The sequence below is a fragment of the Notamacropus eugenii genome, chromosome 1 (genome assembly GCF_028372415.1).
Source record: "Notamacropus eugenii isolate mMacEug1 chromosome 1, mMacEug1.pri_v2, whole genome shotgun sequence".
In the NCBI taxonomy this organism is placed as follows: domain Eukaryota; kingdom Metazoa; phylum Chordata; class Mammalia; order Diprotodontia; family Macropodidae; genus Notamacropus; species Notamacropus eugenii.
The window spans coordinates 207480807-207499051 of NC_092872.1; the positions used below are offsets into that span (position 1 = coordinate 207480807).

An 18245-nucleotide genomic window follows, 5' to 3' on the forward strand; every position below is an offset into this window, starting at 1 on the left:
GAATCAAATGAGATAACTGATTTGTTGTTAAAGAATTGCCTACTTTTATCATCTCTATGATACACACTCAGCTTGCACCTTAAGGAGGTCATTCAATTTTTTTCAAAGGTAAAAAAGCAACATCATTTAAGAGCAATTAAAGTGCTTTCAAAGAAGCTTTTCAAAAAATGCAATATTCAATTAGAAAAAACTTGTCTTTAAACATTTTCACAAGAATAAGCTGCTGAAACTTTTGTATAATGGAAAATGTTGTATCTGTACAATTTACAATAGAACTTAAAGAGAATTGGTCATTATCCTGCATAGAACTAGTCTGTATTTGGTTACATACTGCTATTTACTTTTTACCACAAAGCCAAGAAATGAATTATGAAATACTTGTTAAAATTCTAACACCTTGGAAACACATCAAATATTATAATTTAGCTAATTCAACAAGATTTCAAAATATTCAGATCATTTAATCAAAGGTTAAAGTACCTAGGAATAGTTTACCATTCAAAATGACAACCAATGGGAAAAAAGAAATGTGGTTTTGAGGTATAACTTTGCAAAAACTCAAAGAGCAAAAAACAAAGTCTAAGTTTGTCCAAAAAGTCTATGATATTTCATTATTCCATAACACAAAGTGACCATCGTTTACTTCTTACTTTGTTGTCAGCAGAATCCCTGCTGAATGGTTAATGCACGGACATAGGCATTGTAGTTCTTGTGTTAGAATTTGTCTGATATTTCTTCCACAAATTTAAATCATTAAAAGCTACCCTTCATATTAGAACTTACCAGTATCAGCCAAAATTTTCTTTAAATATTATAAGGGTTATTTGCAATGTCTTCCCCCCCAAAAAAATCCCTAAAGGCCCATATCCCCTCTCTTAAACACAGTATTCTTGTCTGAGTGCAAGAGGTAATGTCTCAGGTTACAGTCAGAGGAGTACATTTATTCAAAATCCATGATCCACTCAAATACAAATTATAGTAAAGAACTCAGTTTGAAAAGTTTTCAGTCTCATCTTGTGTAAAAAAAACAAAACAAAACACTCAAATGCTCTCAAATAAGCCTGCATTTGAAAACAATTGAAAGACATCACGCCGATCTTGGAGCCACATCAATAAGAAATTATACTTGAAGAAGGGTGGGGTAGAGACTGTCAGTTCAGCCATATGTTAATTCCCTGAAGAATTTGATTTTCTCATGTGTGAGAGAAGGTAAGAATCATTAGGCAATTGGTGGACATTAGATCAGTCCTCTTTATGGTTTGCTAAACAACATCTTATGAAAGCCTTTGCTTCATTTCTTACAACAGGTTTCACAGGGAACTATTCTTCTGTGGCTTTTAATATTGTTTTCTTACATGATGTCTTGTTGAGACTGGTTGTGACCAATTGGCTTTCAAACACATGGACAATGAAAAAAAATTACTCCACCAGACCATACATCAACCTTGCTGAAAATATCTGAAGGCTCTTTCCCAGCTATAAGACACTCAACTACAAAACACCAAGAAGTCTCTGCCCCTTGAGAAGTTACATACATTCCATCCCCACCACAACCATCACCATTCATAATTTTGGACAGGCCAAAATCAGTAATTTTTATGTCTCCACATGCTGTACCATCTACTAAAAGGATATTTCCTGATTTAAAATCATAATGGTTGAAGGGGGGGTTGATCTCATTGAGATATCTTAGTGCATTTATGATTTGCATAACAATGGACCTAACTTCCTTCTCTGCCATGAATTTATGTTGTTTGAGGTAGAAATCCAAGTCATTGCCTTCACAGTATTCTAACACTATACAAAATGTGTCTGTATCCAAGGAGAAATAATCATATAGTTGAACTATTCTGGGGTGGTCCAATTCTTTATGTATTCTATACTCTGTGCAGGAACATTTGTGGTAGTTTTCCTTCTCATCTTTCCAGCATTTATTAAGCTGATGTATCTTCACAGCAGCATCTCTTTGTTCATCACTGTTGAAAGCCTTATATACTTCACTGAAGCCACCTCCACTAAGCAGACAAACTGACAAATATCATTCATTTCATGTGGGATGATCTTTAAACTGTGAATTATCTTCATTGTTTATCCTTTTCAGTTTCCCTCTGTGAAGATTTCTGACTCTTTCTAAACATTAAGTTCTGCCTGGATTTCTGATTCTTCCTTTTTGAGATGTCCTAGCCTAAGTTTGAAAGTTTCTTCTTGTTCATGGTACTCTGCTAATGTCAGCAGTTGTGGTAAATTAGATCTAACAAAAGGATCATTTTCTGCTCTGTTGACAACTTTGTTTTTCCTTTGTTTTGGTTCAGAATTGGTAGAAGGTGCCTGAGGATTATTAGTAGTTGGTGGTTTTCCAAGTCCCAGGAGCTTTCTTTGCCTTTCAATATCCTCTCTTTGCTGATTCATCCATTGTTGTTTTACAAGATTCTCAAAGGCAAACTATCTGTCCATTGTTCAGTAAAGGAAGCACCATGTCTAATTGTTGTAAAATGGCCAAGGCTAGTCTGTCCTGCATACCCTTCTCTCGGCTTGCCAGTTTTTCTTGTGTGCTCTTTTCTATTTTTTTTTTACTCATTGAAAGGCACTGATTTAATCTTTCTTTGTATTTTCCAAGTAGCTTATTCTGATTGTCTATGTGAGGTCTAAGATCACAGTTAGCCCTAAGCAAACAATCTATAGTCTATATGATCTTTCTTTTCCTGGTCCTAGCTTTTATTACTTTCTAGTGCAGTTAATTTCAGCATTGTGAGATCAGTCTGAATAATTTTCAAAGAGAACTGCTGTGGTTGTGTAATAGGGTGGTTTCCAAAAGCTTATGCAATAGAAGGTCTATTTGGCTACACACAGGAGGAAGGAGTGGACAGTGAATGTGAATTCTGAGGCCATTGGATTGCAGGAGATATTCTTCTTCCTGCACCAGAGCCTTTCTCACCTTGATATGCAAAATCGTCACTAATTTTGTGGCTATGTCCTCTGCTACTTTTTTCCCTGACTGCTTTTGCTTGAGTTTTATACTTTCCTCTTTCTTCCTCTGAATGATTCTGACTGTTTCTTCTCTGGAGTCTCAAGGGAACCTACTGCAGATAACATCCCATTCACTTGTCCAGTGTCCTTTCAGCTTCCTCCTGGTTGTCTCTCTGATTCCCTATCACTTAGAGAACCCAAGCTTCCCAAACCATGATTAGAGCTTTTATTATTTGTTGAGACAGCTCCAATATTGCCACTTCCCATGCTTCCATTTACAGCTCCTGTAAATTGAGCTTCCAATAATTCTTGCCTTCTTGGATCTAAGCTGTGAAGCTCATCCGTTGAGCCTCCTTGGGCCACTGGGATGGTGGCATGTGATTCATATATTTTTTTTTTATTTAACTTTTAACATTCATTTTCACAAAATTTTGGGTTACAAATTTTCTCCCCTTTTATCCCCCCTCCCAAACCCCAAGCATTCTAGTTGCCCCTGTGACCAATCTGCTCTCTCTTCTATCATCCCTCTCTGCCCTTGTCTCCGTCTTCTCTTTTGTCCTGTAGGGCCAGATAGCTTTCTATACCCCTTTACCTGTATTTCTTATTTCCTAGTGGCAAGAACATTACTCGACAGTTGTTCCTAACACTTTGAGTTCCAACTTCTTTACCTCCCTCCCTCTCCACCCCTTCCCTTTGGAAGGCAAGCAATTCAATATAGGCCAAATCTGTGTAGTTTTGCAAATGACTTCCATAATAGTTGTGTTGTATAGGACTAACTATATTTCCCTCCATCCTATCCTGTCCCCCATTACTTCTATTCTCTTTTGATCCTATCCCTCCCCATGAATGTCGACCTCAAATTGCACTCTCCTCCCCATGCCCTCCCTTCTATCATCCCCCCCACCCTGCTTATCCCCTTATCCCCCACTTTCCTGTATTGTAAGATAGGTTTTCATACCAAAATGAGTGTGCATTTTATTCTTTCCTTTAGTGGAATGTGATGAGAGTAAACTTCATGTTTTTCTCTCACCTCCCCTCTTTATCCCTCCACTAATGAGTCTTTTGCTTGCCTCTTTTATGAGAGATAATTTGCCCCATTCCATTTCTCCCTTTCTCCTCCCAATATATTTCTCTCTCACTGCTTGATTTCATTTTTTTAAGATATGATCCCATCCTCTTCAATTCACTCTGTGCACTCTGTCTCTATGTGTGTGTGCATGTGTGTGTGTGTGTAATCCCACCCAGTACCCAGATACTGAAAAGTTTCAAGAGTTACAAATATTGTCTTTCCATGTAGGAATGTAAACAGTTCAACTCTAGTAAGTCCCTTATGACTTCTCCTTGCTGTTCACCTTTTCATGATTCTCTTCATTCTTGTGTTTGGAAGTCAAATTTTCTTATCAGCTTTGGTCTTTTCATCAAGAATGTTTGAAAATCCTCCATTTCATTGAAAGACCAATTTTTCTCCTGAAGTATTATACTCAATTTTGCTGGGTAGGTGATTCTTGGTTTTAGTCCTAGTTCCTTTGACTTCTGGAATATCCTATTCCATGCCCTTCGATCCCTTAATGTGGAAGCTGCTAGGTCTTGTGTTATCCTGATTGTATTTCCACAATACTTGAATTGTTTCTTTCTAGCTGCTTGCAACGTTTTCTCCTTGACCAGGGAACTCTGGAATTTCGCCACAATGTTCCTAGGAGTTTCTCTTTTTGGATCTCTTTCATGCGGTGTTCTGTGGATTCCTTGAATATTTATTTTGCCCTCTGGTTCTAGAATCTCAGGGCAGTTTTCCTTGATAATTTCATGAAAGATGATGTCTAGGCTCTTCTTTTGATCATGGCTTTCAGGTAGTCCCAAAATTTTTACATTGTCTCTCCTGGATCTATTTTCCAGGTCAGTTGTTTTTCCAATGAGATATTTCACATATCTTCCATTTTTCCATTCTTCTGGCTTTGTTCTGGGATTTCTTGCTTTCTCATAAAGTCATTAGCCTCCATCTGTTCCATTCTAATTTTGAAAGAACTATTTTCTTCAGTGAGCTTTTGAATCTCCTTTTCCATTTGGCTAATTCTGGTTTTGAAAGCATTCTTCTCCTCATTGGCTTTTTGAACCTCTTTTTCCAATTGAGTTAGCCTACTTTTCAAGGTGTTATTTTCTTCAACATTTTTTTGGGTCTCCTTTAGCAGGGAGCTGATTTGCTGTTCATGCTTTGACTTCATGTCTCTCATTTCTCTTCCCAGCTTTTCCTCCACCTCTCTAACTTGATTTTCAAAATTCTTTTTGAGCTCTTCCATGGCCTGAGCCCATTGGGTGGGCTGGGACACAGAAGCCTTGATTTCTGTGTCTTTGCCTGATGGTAAGCATTGTTCTTCCTCATCAGAAAGGGAGGGAGGAAATGCCTGTTCACCAAGAAAGTAACCTTCTATAGTCTTATTTATTTTCCCTTTTTTGGGCATTTTCCCAGCCAGTGACTTGACCTCTGAATATTTTCCTCACACCCACCTCACCTCCTGATCCTCCCAGCCAGTGTTTGGGGTCTGAGATTCAAATGCTGCTTCCAGCCTCAGGGCTTTGGGCGGGGGCAGGGCTGCTATTCAGTGTGAGATTAAGTTCAGATGCTCAGGTTGGGGCAGGGCCGCCTCACGGGCTCAGTTCCCTCAGGGAGTTTATGCACAGACCTTCAACAATGGATCCAGGCTCCTGCCTGCTTGGGGAGCCCCGGTCTGCAGCCACCCCTCAGCTCCTGTCTCCCAAGGGGGCCTGAGCCATGGGGGCACCCCACTCCCCCCTCGACCCGCCAAAGAGACTCTCTCACCGACCCCCATAACCTGTGGGTGGAGGGACCTGTGCGGCCGCTGGAGATCCCCTCCCTGAAGCCCGTTCGGATCTCCTCCTCTCGGTGCCGTGGCCGTGGCAGGGCTGCACTCAGCTCCCTGTCCCGGCGCCCAGTCCGCAGCACGAAGGACCTTTTGCGAGAGGTCTGCAGGTCTCTCCGGAACAGAAATCTCCCTCGCTCCAATGTTCTGTGGCCTCTGGGTGCAGAATTTGCCGTGAGTTACCTCCTTGTAGTTGTTCCATGGGTTGTGGGTTCGGAGCTATGTGAATGTGTGTCTTTCTACTCCGCCATCTTGGCTCCGCCCCTCGTGGCATGTGATTCAGCACAGATCTGGCTGCTGCTACCAAACCAGTGACTGGAGACTGGGTGAGCTGGGACCACGATGATGGCCTCTCCAAACTTCTGCTACTTTGGACACTCATCAAGCTACTTTCTGAGAAGCAGACACCCTCTGGTGGCAGCACCAGCATCTGTGTCAGTCATGGTCAGGCCATGATGGAGATGTAGGGAAGAGAGCAAAGAAAGAAGGTAAAGGAAAGGGAGGGCATCCAGGGTATGAGATAATATTTGTAAAGCACAGTCTTGACAAATAAGTGGCACTAAATAAATACTTATTCCTTTCTCTCTCTTCCTTCCTACACTTGAAAAATAACTGGATTTAGAATGTTAGGGCATGCATTTTAATCAAAGTGTAGTGGGATAGAAATCTCTCCTCCAAGCCAAGAAGACTTGAGTTCATACGTTGCCTCTGACACATGCTGGGACTTAAGCAATCGCTTAATCTTTCTGGGTTTCTGTGTCATCTGTAGGACGGGAGAATGAGCCAGATGATTTCTGTGGCATCTGCCAGGTCTAAATACATTATATCCTATCTAGTAACCGTGCCCTAAATTGCTTAACTCATTCTCTAACAATAGACCTTTGTTCTAGACACATTGGCAGGATTTCTCAAGGCTTTGCTCCAGTGATTTAGCCTTTATATACCAAGTCTGAAATTATAATGAAATGATTTCATAAAAGATTAACTAGAGAGAAAGTCCCTAAAGGCTTGATGGAACACATGCCACAAAAACCTGTCCATTTTGAAATTTCTTATGGGCAAGAATGTTGCACTGTAGAGTACATTTGCTGTCAAGTCAGAGAATTTAGGTTCAAGTCTTGGCTCTTCCTCTGTCATACACTGGAGTGTATGGAGTATTCAAGGAAAACTAGCACCTCTGGTATGAGGGCTTGCCAAGCCCTTTGCAGGGCTGTTCATCTCCCTTTGGTGTCTACCTGGCACTCAACTATCACCTGTGGCTCCAAGAAATTGTAGCATTCACATGGCCACACCTCAGTAAACCATCTTGGCAGAGAGTATAAATAAGGTTGAGAGTAACCACAAACCCATTGGTGAATTAAGGGGATGTGAAGACTTCCCCCCATTGGAATGGGTGAATGACAAACCATTGTTTCAGTAGCCATGAAGGCAGTTGAAGCAGGTGAAGCAGAGTACTTAGAGCTTTTTTCAGATATTGAAGACCACAAGGTCATCCACTCTATCCCAGGCAATTGCCAGTTTTCCTGACATTTGCCTTGACACTGGATTTCAATGACTGGAAGAGTGAGGCCGATGATTCCGTGCAACTCTACCTCACTTAGATCCAATTCATTCATGAGTCAAGACATCACCTATGATATCTATCACTGGTTCTCTTCAAAAATGAAGGATAAATAACATGTTAAATAAGCTGCTTAACCTTTCTGACCCTTAGTTTCTTTGTCTATGGTCCCTCTGATCCTAGGAACTTAATATATTTGTGGTTTCTTAATGTTCATCATGTTCAAATCATTTAAATAACTGAACCAAATTTTCTAATCCTCCCCCCTGCTCTCTTTAGGTACAATTATCCATTCAATTGACATACTTTCCTGTAAATTTAATTCTAATATAACAAGTTACTTAATCAGATATATCTAAAGTTTAATCAAGAGTCTTCTATGTCTACAGAAATATTTTAACAATCTAAATTAAAATCATCTAAAATAATGCACTCAGTGTCACTACTGTATTTGGCAGCTCTTGAAGTGGTATATGCTATGGGATTCACATTGATTGTACTTATATTGTAAAATCCCAAAGTAATTTTCTTTAACTACAACTTAAATTAGCATTTTAATACTTTCATAGAGTTGTATATAAACAAGGGGAAAATATAACTTATCAACCAGCTATATCTGGTGTTTTGAAAAAGAATATAGAGATATCTTCCATACATGGGAGAAACCAACTGCATTCATTTAAAAGCACTTATTGACCACCTCATGCTAGAGAATACTGTATTAGGTGCTAGGAGATATTCAAAATTTAAACAACATATAGTTCTTTTACTCATGGAATTTAGATTCTAATTGGATGGAGGGAAAGAGTATGAGTGTACGGTGAGTAGGAAGAATTGTACTGACGAGATGGCATTTTAAATGGGCTTTCAATGATAGGAAGAATTTAGTGGGGGATTCTCTTAACCAAGAGAAATGAGACCCCTTGGGAAAAGCAGATTTGTCACTGAGTGTCCAATAACTTCGGGTAAAAATTAGGAGGTCAAATTAAAAACAAAGAAATTTATTAATATGCTAAGAAAGATGCTTTTACTGAATAGCAGTTCCAGTTTCTTAGGGTACAAGTTTGTTTTATATACTCTTTCAGAATTACTTGAGGTATACAGACAATCAACAGTATTTATAGTAACTTAGAATAGATACCTAAAGCATTTCACAGAGAAGGAGAGAAAGAGAGAGATCATCGATGGGAGAAAATGAGAGCATATTGAATGTACCTGGTACAATTTATTATAAGAAACCATTGCCTGTTTGAAGACAGAAGACAAGAGAATTAACCAAATATTTTTACAACTGAAAGATGTGCTTTTAGACAGAATTACAGGATCTTTTATCCAAAGACAACACACAGTTGTAACATCAGTGGATGCTAACATCCACTTCACCATACCCTTGCGTAGTTCGTTGTATTTGGGCAACTGTGCATATTCTACCTTGACTGGAGCACAAAGTGTCTAAAAGGGAGTAAATAGGAGATCTGACTGGTAAGGTAACATGAAACCATATTGTGGAGATCCATGAAAGCCAGGCAAATGAGTCTAATTTTGACTCAGCAAGCAACAGGGAACAACTTAAGATTTTTTTGAGAAAAGGAATGATATAACCAGATCTGTGCTTTAGGTAGATTAATCATGTAGAAGAACAAAGGAAGAACTAGAAAGGGGAAAATAAAAGCTGAAAGACCAATTAAGAGATTTGCCTCTCATAGAAGCAAAAATCTAGAAGAATGGTCACTGGTGGCATTTAGATTAGAAAAGGAAAAGATATGAGTTGTTTGGGATGTGTAATCAAGAGTAGCTATTAACTGTATGGATGTGATGGCCAAATAACCTCAAGGCTGAAAACCTGAGAGAATGAAAAAGAAAACTTTGCAGTGATACCAACAGAAATAGCTAAGTCAGGACAAAAAGGTTTAGAACTAAGGACAATAAGCTCAGTTTTAGAAATGTTGAATGTGTGGGTTTAGTGTATAGATGGAGCACCTGTAAATGGGGGTTTAGGTCTCATAAGAGAGATTCAGACCAGAAATATAGATTTGGGAATCATAGACAGAGAGGTGGTAGCTAAAGCAGTATAATCAATTGAGATTGTCCTGATGGAGAACTCAGTCTTTTTCTCTAGGATCAAATATTGAAAAACGTTTACCTTAGAGTGTTAGGAAAAAGAGAAGAGACAGTCAATGAAGTAGTAATGGATAAGATGAGAAGAATTGTAACAACAGAATGTGGTGATCAGGAATTGTGTAACTAGGAATTTTTGTACCCAGTACAAAAAAATTCAGAGAAGGAAAGATTTTAGGATGCAAAGTGAGGGGCAAAATTTGGGAAACAAGGTCTACTTGGCAGAAAGGTCTCAGGGGGAAATATATACCTCAAGGATCCTCTCTGTGAATGGGAAGGATAATATGGGTATCATCTGGAGCACCCCTTCCAGGCTCACTCTACAAACTCCCATTCTTACTGACTGGCTAGGTCCCTGAAAGAGAGTTGGCTACTTCTCTCAAGGTTCTAGAGGTAACCCCATAGGGGTTGACATTTCTAAGACTATTGTTGATGATCTCCATAGAGTGTGTCCACACAAAAATCAATTGACTAGTAGATGTCAATTTTATAAAAGAACATTTACTGAGAAAATATAGCAAGGACAGAAATTTTTGAAAGGAAAAAAATCCCCCACACTCCCAAACAAACTCCTCCCCTAGGGAAAGGGGGCTCAGAATTAAAGCAGTTATATAAAACATCCCCCCTCAACCTGGGGGTCTACGCTCCCTCCTGTGCAGACACACAAGATTCCTGTGGAGCTTCCTAATGGATCTTCTTATGATTCCTTTCAGGATTACCAGCAGTATAAAGGAGCCAGTCTTCCTTCCCCTTTTGACTTTAGGGAATATGATAAGAACCAGAAGGAATCTAAGAGAACAAGGAGAGAAGTGAAATATCAACAATGTCAGATATACAGAAAAGGAGCCAGTCTTCCTTCCCCTTTTGACTTTAGGGAATATGATAAGAACCAGAAGGAATCTAAGAGAACAAGGAGAGAAGTGAAATATCAACAATGTCAGATATACAGACAAACTACTGAAAGTAAAAAGTGAAAAAGGATTAAGAAGCCCCTGGATGAGGGTGAAAGGGGAGAGTGTAAAAGCTGTCTTGAAGTTTAACATTAAAAAACTAAGGTCGTGGCAACTGGAACTATGACTTCCTGGCAAGTAGAGAGAGAAGAAATGGAAACAGAGTCAGATTTTATATTCTTAGGCTCAAAGATCACTGCAGATGGCAACTACAGTCGTGAAATTAAAAGATGCTTGCTCCTTGGAAGGAAATCTATGACAAAATTGGATAGCGTACTAAAAAGTAGAGACATGAGACATCATCTTGCTGACAAAGGTCTGTATAGTCAGTTATGGTTTTTCTAGTAGTAATGTATGACTGTAAGAGTTGGACTATAAGGAAAGCTGAGTGCCACAGAATCAATACAGTGCTGGAAAGGACTTTTGAGAGTCCCTTGGATGGCAAGGAGGTCAAATCAATGAGTACTTAATGAAATTAATTCAAGGTATTCACTGGAAGGTCAAATACTGAAGCTGAAGCTTAAGTACTTTGGTTACACAATGAGAAGACAGAACTCAATGGAAAAGACCATCTGATGTTGGGGAAAATTAAAGATTGAAAGACAAAGATACAGCAGAGGATGAGATGGATAGATAGTATCATGGAAACAATAACCATGAACTTGGACATACTTGGAGAGTGGAAGATAGAAGGGCTTGGCATGTTATGGTTCAGGGGGTGTGAAGACTTGTGACTGAATAACAACAGCAAAAGTGGCATCACTTCATTTGCCTGGGGCAAAAGTGCCACAGTTCCCTTTGGCAGTCTTCCAAAGCCTAGGGCATCCTTATCGGAATAATATTTTTAATTAAAGGAAATGCTAATTAGTGAAAATAATAATGTACTTTTTTAATTCTTTCCAAGTTCATGGTTTCCCTGAAATCTACACCTTACTTCTAAAGAAGCAAAAACTAGTAGCAAAGAAAACTGGGAAAGAATTTTGATGAGTGTCTTTGAGAAAGGCTTCATTTATAAAATATACAGAGAACTGAGTCAAATTTGCAAGAATACAAGTCACTCTTCAATTAATAAATGGTCAAATGGTATGAACAGGCAGCTTTCAGAGGAAGAAATTAAAGCTATCTATAATCACATGAAAAAATGCTCTAAATCACTATTGATTAGAGAGATGCCAATCAAAACAACTCTGAGGTACCATAGCATGCCTATCAGATTGGCTAATATGACAAAACAGGAAAATGATAAATACTGGAGAAGAGGTGGGAAAGTTGGAACACTAATTCATTGTTGGTGGAGCTCTGAGCTGATCCAATCATTCTGGAGTACAATTTGGACCTATGCCCAAAGGGCTATAAAAATGTGCTGCTTCTAGGGCTATAACCCAAAGAGATCATAAAAATGGGAAAAGGACCCATATTGATAGCACCTCTTTGTGTTGTAGCCAAGAACTGGAAACTGAGGAGATGTCCCTCAGCTGGGGAATGACTGAACAAGTTGTGGTATACAGATGTAATGAAATACTCTTGTGCTATAAGACATGATGAACAGGCAGACTTCAGAAAAACCTAGAAAGACTTATGTGAACTGATGCTGAGTGAAGTGAGAATTACCAAGAGAATATTGTACACAGTAACAGCCACAGTGTGTGATGACTGATTTTGATAGACTTAGCCCTTCTCAGCAATGCAAGGACCTAAAACAAATCCAAAGGACTCATTTTGGACAATGCCATCTATATCTGAAGAAAGAACTATGGAGTTGGAATGCAGAATGAAGCAGACTATTTTCTTTTTTTGTTTTGTTTTGTTTTTTCTTTCTCATGGTTTCTCCTCTTTGTTATAATTTATCTATGCAACATAACTAGTGTGAAAATGTGTTTAATAAGAATGTATTGTTAGACTGCATGCCATCTTGGGGAGTTAAAAGGAAGGAAGGGAGAGAAAATTTAAAGCTTATGGAAGTCAATGTTGAAAACTAAAAATTAATTAACTACTTAATTGAAAAAAAACTAGTAGAAAAATGTTTGGACCAGCTATCTTGTTCAGAGTTCACACAATAAATAATTACCCATATGGGCAGCCTTCTATCACTCTTCTTTAAAGAGGTGAGGATCCCAGCGTGTAGTACAAAAAGGAGGCAGCACTCTTCCTTATGTGCCAGTTTTCTTGCCAGTGGAAAGACCTGAGGATATGTGGTTCAGGGAAGACCCCTAGTGACAGACATGTCAGGCAGTATAGGGGAGGTCTAACTGTTGGGAAACAGGGTTCATGGTTGCAACTCTTGCTTTCTACATTCTCTAAATCATAGTTTAGGAAGTAGGGATGGTCACCAGCCTTGGTCAATGGCTCATGTTTCTAAAGGAAAAATTGGGTTTAAGATGGGACCCAGAAGAGAGAAAATAAAGAGAACAAGCTTTATTAAGGGGAAATACTTTCAATACAGAGGGACAATAAGGGAATATAGACCTGTCAGTTTCACTATGGTGTCCAATGGAATAGTGTGCTAAAATCAGCTAAAGAGAGGGGAGTTTCCAGTACCAGACTTTGGAGGGAAAACCTCCAAAAGAGTTGGAAACCTGGATTTCATGCAAAGGTCATGGTTCAGGGAAAGGTGCTGATTCACGTTGGGAAAACCCCTGAAGAATTGTCAGGCTAGTTTATAAACAAACTTCCCACTAGTGGAAAAAGGGGGCTTTTAAACAATAGCCTTATTTGGGCAGTATTGACTGGGAGGATTTTGAATTCTTCAGTTTGGCACAGTGGGAATACTATTTAGATCTGTACAGGCAAGTACCACAGTATTGTCATGGAGGTGATTGTTGTTACCAGTGTGGAATTTGGGGATATTTAGCTTGTGGATTGTATTTAGACCTAGGTTCCTGACAGGAGATGACAATGGTAGAAATGACTGAGAATTATTGGATCTAGGTTTCCAATCCCCAGGACAAATCTATTTTGAACAGGGCCCAAGCTCTATTTTTCACTTGGGAGGTCCAGGACTTTTAAGAAGTTGGTGCAGGTAACTGTTCCAGTGAATGTGATTCAGGACCCTAACCGAATTGGGGTTGAGAAAAATCACTAAGGAAGGCCCAGGGAAGTGTTCAGCCCCTTGGAACTCAAGCATCCCAGAGAAAAATACTGGGTCTCCAGTAGAAAAGAATAAGACAGATTGAATCAGAGGTAGAAATAGAAATAGAAGGGGAGCTATAAGGAGAATATGAAGATTAAATGAGGTGAAAAAAAATAGCTGTATGTGGAAGTTCATAGAGCAGGGGTTCTTAACGTTTTTGTATCATGAGTCCCTTTGGCAGTCTTCCAAAGCCTAGAAAGCCCTTATTAGAATAATGTTTTTAAATAATTGGAGGAAATGCTAAGTTTCATTTAGTAATTAGTGAAAATAATGACATATTTTTTATACTTTCCAAATTCATGGTTTCTCTGAAATTTAACCGTGCACTCTGTGGAACTCAGGATAAGAATCTTTACTTAGAGGTACATGGCTGCCCACAACTGTTACAGATATTCCAGCTAACTAAGAAATATCAGTATGTTCCTTTGACCCTGGTGATCAAGCATCTTGATTTGGTGTTAGTTTGATCTAGATCCTGAATCTATTGATGATTGAACTTGAAGCAGTTCTAAAAAGAATGAGGTATAGACACTGTATTTGCATTGAACAATTGAGTGGTTTCTGAGTGAGTGAAATAGAATGGTGGAGACAAAGCAAGAAAGAGAGAAAACATAATGTAAATTATTTTGAGTGAACAGAGCAAGTAGAAGATTGTGACTAAAGTGAATCCAACAGTTTGGAAACCTCTAGCAAAGGAAGCTGAATCTATGGAAGCGTGGAAAGAGTGGGCACCAGGACCAATAGATGTTGTTCTCTGATGGCATGGTCTTCTTTGGAAATGAAGGACCAATACACACAGAACAACGCCAACGTTAGAATAACGAAAAGAAAGACTGGATAGATATAAGTACCTGACTGTCATACTCTGAACCTCTTCATATGGAAAAAATAGAATCTTCATGAAACAGCCAATGGATTCAGTAATTATATGTGAGACTAAGTACAACTGAATGGAAGAGGGATATTCCACGTCATGACACGGTATCCTAGTCAACCTTTTATCCAGTATTTTTCTCTGGGATACTTGACCTCCAAGGGGCTGAACACTTCCCTGGGCCTTCTTTAGTGATTTCTCTCAACCTCAGTTCTGTTAGGGTCCTGAATCACATTCACTGGAACAGTTACCTGCACCAACATCTTAAAAGACCTGGACCTCCCAAGTGAAATGCTAGCGCATTTCTTCAAATATGGTTCCTAGAATATAATATTCTGGATTTGGTCTCACCAGACCAAAGTACAATGGAATTATGTAGTTCTTCATTTCAGATGATATTATTAGGCTAATGGAATCACAGGTACAATCCCTATCCTATCACTATGCTCTTAGACCATAATCGTTTTGGTTGTTGGTTAGTTGGGGTTTTTTGTTTGGAGTTTTTGTTGGGGTTTCATTTGTTCATTTGTTTCTGTTTCAGTGTGCATGGATGCATAGGCATTACACTTGATTTAATAGTTTTTTGCCTTAAAGGTAAGTGATTTCTGCATCCCCTCTACAATTTACTTGCAAGGTGGTCTTTGAGAGCTACTGCAACTGAGAAACTCACTATCCAACAACTTAGCTAAAGAAGAGTCTCTTTACACTTGGTTAGGTTGGTCCTCAGATGACAGGTACAGTGACCTCCCATCACTCTGGCCTTAGTAAAATTTTCTCCTTGGGCAAGACTGACTAGGGTTTTCATTCTGAGGTCACAGCCTCTGGGAACTCAGGGTCACCTCCATGCCATAATGAGACATCAGAGCAGGATTTTCTTCTTCATCAATGTGAACGTTTTTAAATATCTTTTTTTCTTCCTTGTTACATTGTACATCAAGAGATATCTGATTTGTATTATCCTTGTTGAATATTCCTGCCCGCATCCTCACCCTCCTACCAGATGTTTAAGCTTCATAAGAGCAGGAATTACACCTCAATTCATCTTTATATTCAATTCCCATTCTCTATCTGAGGCTAGCCCAGTACTTTGTCCTTAGTAGGTACTTTTCAAAAATTAGATGTTAGATGAATTAATGAATGCATGAAAGATCTTTAGTCTCATTGGGAAAGCCCAAAAATCCAACTTGTCTGTTTTGCCAGGATACAGGACACATCCCTGAGGGCTTATGATAATTGACACCTATTTTTTTAGTGGTCTAAGAAATGGATTAACAACAAATTGGCCAATTTTTCTCTCAATTGATTCAGCCAAAGAAATCTTAAAACCTTGGAAATAGGCTTAAAAGCCCATAATATAAACCTTACTGCAAGGCAACTTGTGAGAGCCCTGTGAGTAAATGACTTAATGGGTAACCTTTTATTCTGAAAGAGATGCATCAGGTGTTAAGTATAGCTCAGTTCCTAATATAATATCACCTTTTCAATGAAAAGCCATTTATGAAAAGGCTAGCATGATTACAGTGGTAACTCTAAATGTTAGTCATTGTACTTACATCTCTGCCATCTGACATCTATGAAAACCTCCCTCTCACTTCCCATTGGATCTATACCAGCAAAGCAAGATAGAAATCTGAAGCCATTACCTCCAACATTCAGACAAAAGCCCTGTGGATGCTTAGTAATGGCCCCCATTCAGTTTTGCCTGAAGGAGCTGGAGAATGTCCTTAGAGTTTTGCTCCAAGATTGGCAGAAGAAAGAGACAAATCCCACACTGTTCAAAATGGCTTTGATTAGGTGTCACCTCCCAAATCTGCTCTTTGCTGTGGGGGCTTTCAGTGAATCTGTACTCAGTTCACCAAAAAGCACTGACCCTCCCATAGTCAAAGTAGAGAGCCTGCATAGCAACAGATGTCTGGCTGGCTTTCTTTCATTGACTCCTGCTTTTGACATTTAAGACATGAATTTAGTTCAAATTCCTGTAGCTTAATGCAAATCAGTTACAGCATTGCAACCTCCTGCTAAGATTCTAAGTTTCATGAAAGCAGACACCAAGTCTGGTGGAGGGCCTCATTGTTACTTTTCTGAAACATTGTAACAGTCTACTAACTTGTCTTCTCACCTCCATTCTCCCCACCTCTCCAAACACTGTTAACCCTTGAAACTATTTTTCACACATGATCTCTATCATATGCCACAAAGGGTGATAATCGCAGAGTAACAAAGGAATCAAGACTTTCACTTTTTCTTTTTTTAAATAAGTTTTCAGGAGGGGTGGAGCCAAGATGGCAGAGTAGAAAGACACACATGCTCTAGCCCTTCCCCCACAGATCATAAAATACATGTAATTCTAGAGCAGCAAAAGCCACAGAATGATGGAGTGGAGGAGATTTCCAGCCCAGGGTGACCTGGAAGGCTGCCTGGAGGGGTCTGTCACACAGAAGCAGAGCAGAGCACTGGGAGGAGCAGGACAGGAGCAGGCCTTGGGGCGGAATCCCCAGCAGCAGCAGAGGTTCACAGATCCCTCAGCTCACAGGTGCCAAAGACACTTCAAAGGTCAGTGACAGGGCTTTTTACCTTCGTGACAAGGGGGCAGGGTCCTCCCCTAGCTCTGGCCCCAGGTGGCAGCCATGGAAGCAGCAGTGAAGGTGGCAACTTGGGTGGCGGTGGCCATGGCAGACATTGTTGGAGCCTCAGCTAAAGGTCAGGGGAATTGAGCAGCTGATCTGAACCTCAGTCCTGAGTGGTGACCCCATCCCTACCTAAAGCCCCTGGCAGAACTGAGCAGCTGATCTGAATCACAGCCTCCAGCCTGGTTAGGGAGTAAACCCCTCTCCCTTGATTGTGCCATTTTGGAGAAACTGAGAACTTATAAGTCCCCAGAGTATACCCTACCCTCGACAAAGGACCCAAAAGTCAAATAACTGGTTGGGAAAATGCCCCAAAAGGGGGAAAAAATATGACTATAGAAGGTTACTTTCTTGGTGAACAGGTATTTTCTCCCATCCTTTCCAATGAGGAAGAACAATGTTTATCATCAGGGGAAGACATAAAAGTTAAGGTGTCTGCATCCAAAACCTTCAAAATAAATATGCAATGGTCCCAGGCCATGGAAAGAGCTCAAAAAGGATTTTGAAACTCAAATAAGAGAAGTAGAGGAAAAATTGGGAAGAGAAATGAGAGCAATGCAAGAAAATCATGAAAAGCGAGTCAACAGCTTGCTAAAGGAGACAAAAAAATGCTGAAGAAATTTCTTGTAATTTTTCTCAGTATCTGGGTAGTTGGAGGGATTACACACACACACACACACACACACACACACATACACACACATAGAGAGATAGAGACAGAGAGCACAGGGTGAGTTGAGTAGGAAGGGTTGGATAATGGTTACTAGAGGTCAAGGTGACCCACCCTACTCTCAGGTAAATGTTGGTTAGGGCTAGGTAAAGTATCTTTGGAAATAAAACAACAGTGAAGAATCCCAAAGGGGCCCATGCATAAGGTATACAGATAGGGCAAAGCAGTAAACACATCTCATGTACTGGAAGTCCTTTTCTCCTTCATAAAAGTTCCTCTTATGTTTTGTTTTGCTTTTTTGCTGCATTTTTTTTTTTGCTGCATTCTGAAAAGGGTCCACACCCACTACTTTGCTACTTTTCTACATGATGATGGGTCCCAATGCTTAAAATTGCTGCTGTCCTCAAGTGAATACTTTTCCACATATGTCTACAGGCATTTCCTCTGCCACTGGCCACTACCCTCCCTTTGA

At 39.7% G+C, this 18245-nt stretch overlaps 1 pseudogene; it reads right to left on the bottom strand.

The window, feature by feature from the left end:
• Positions 1–1109: 1109 nt before the first annotated feature.
• On the bottom strand, positions 1110–6225 carry LOC140524554 (serine/threonine-protein kinase tousled-like 1; annotated as a pseudogene).
• Between the last annotated feature and the right edge of the window lie 12020 nt (positions 6226–18245).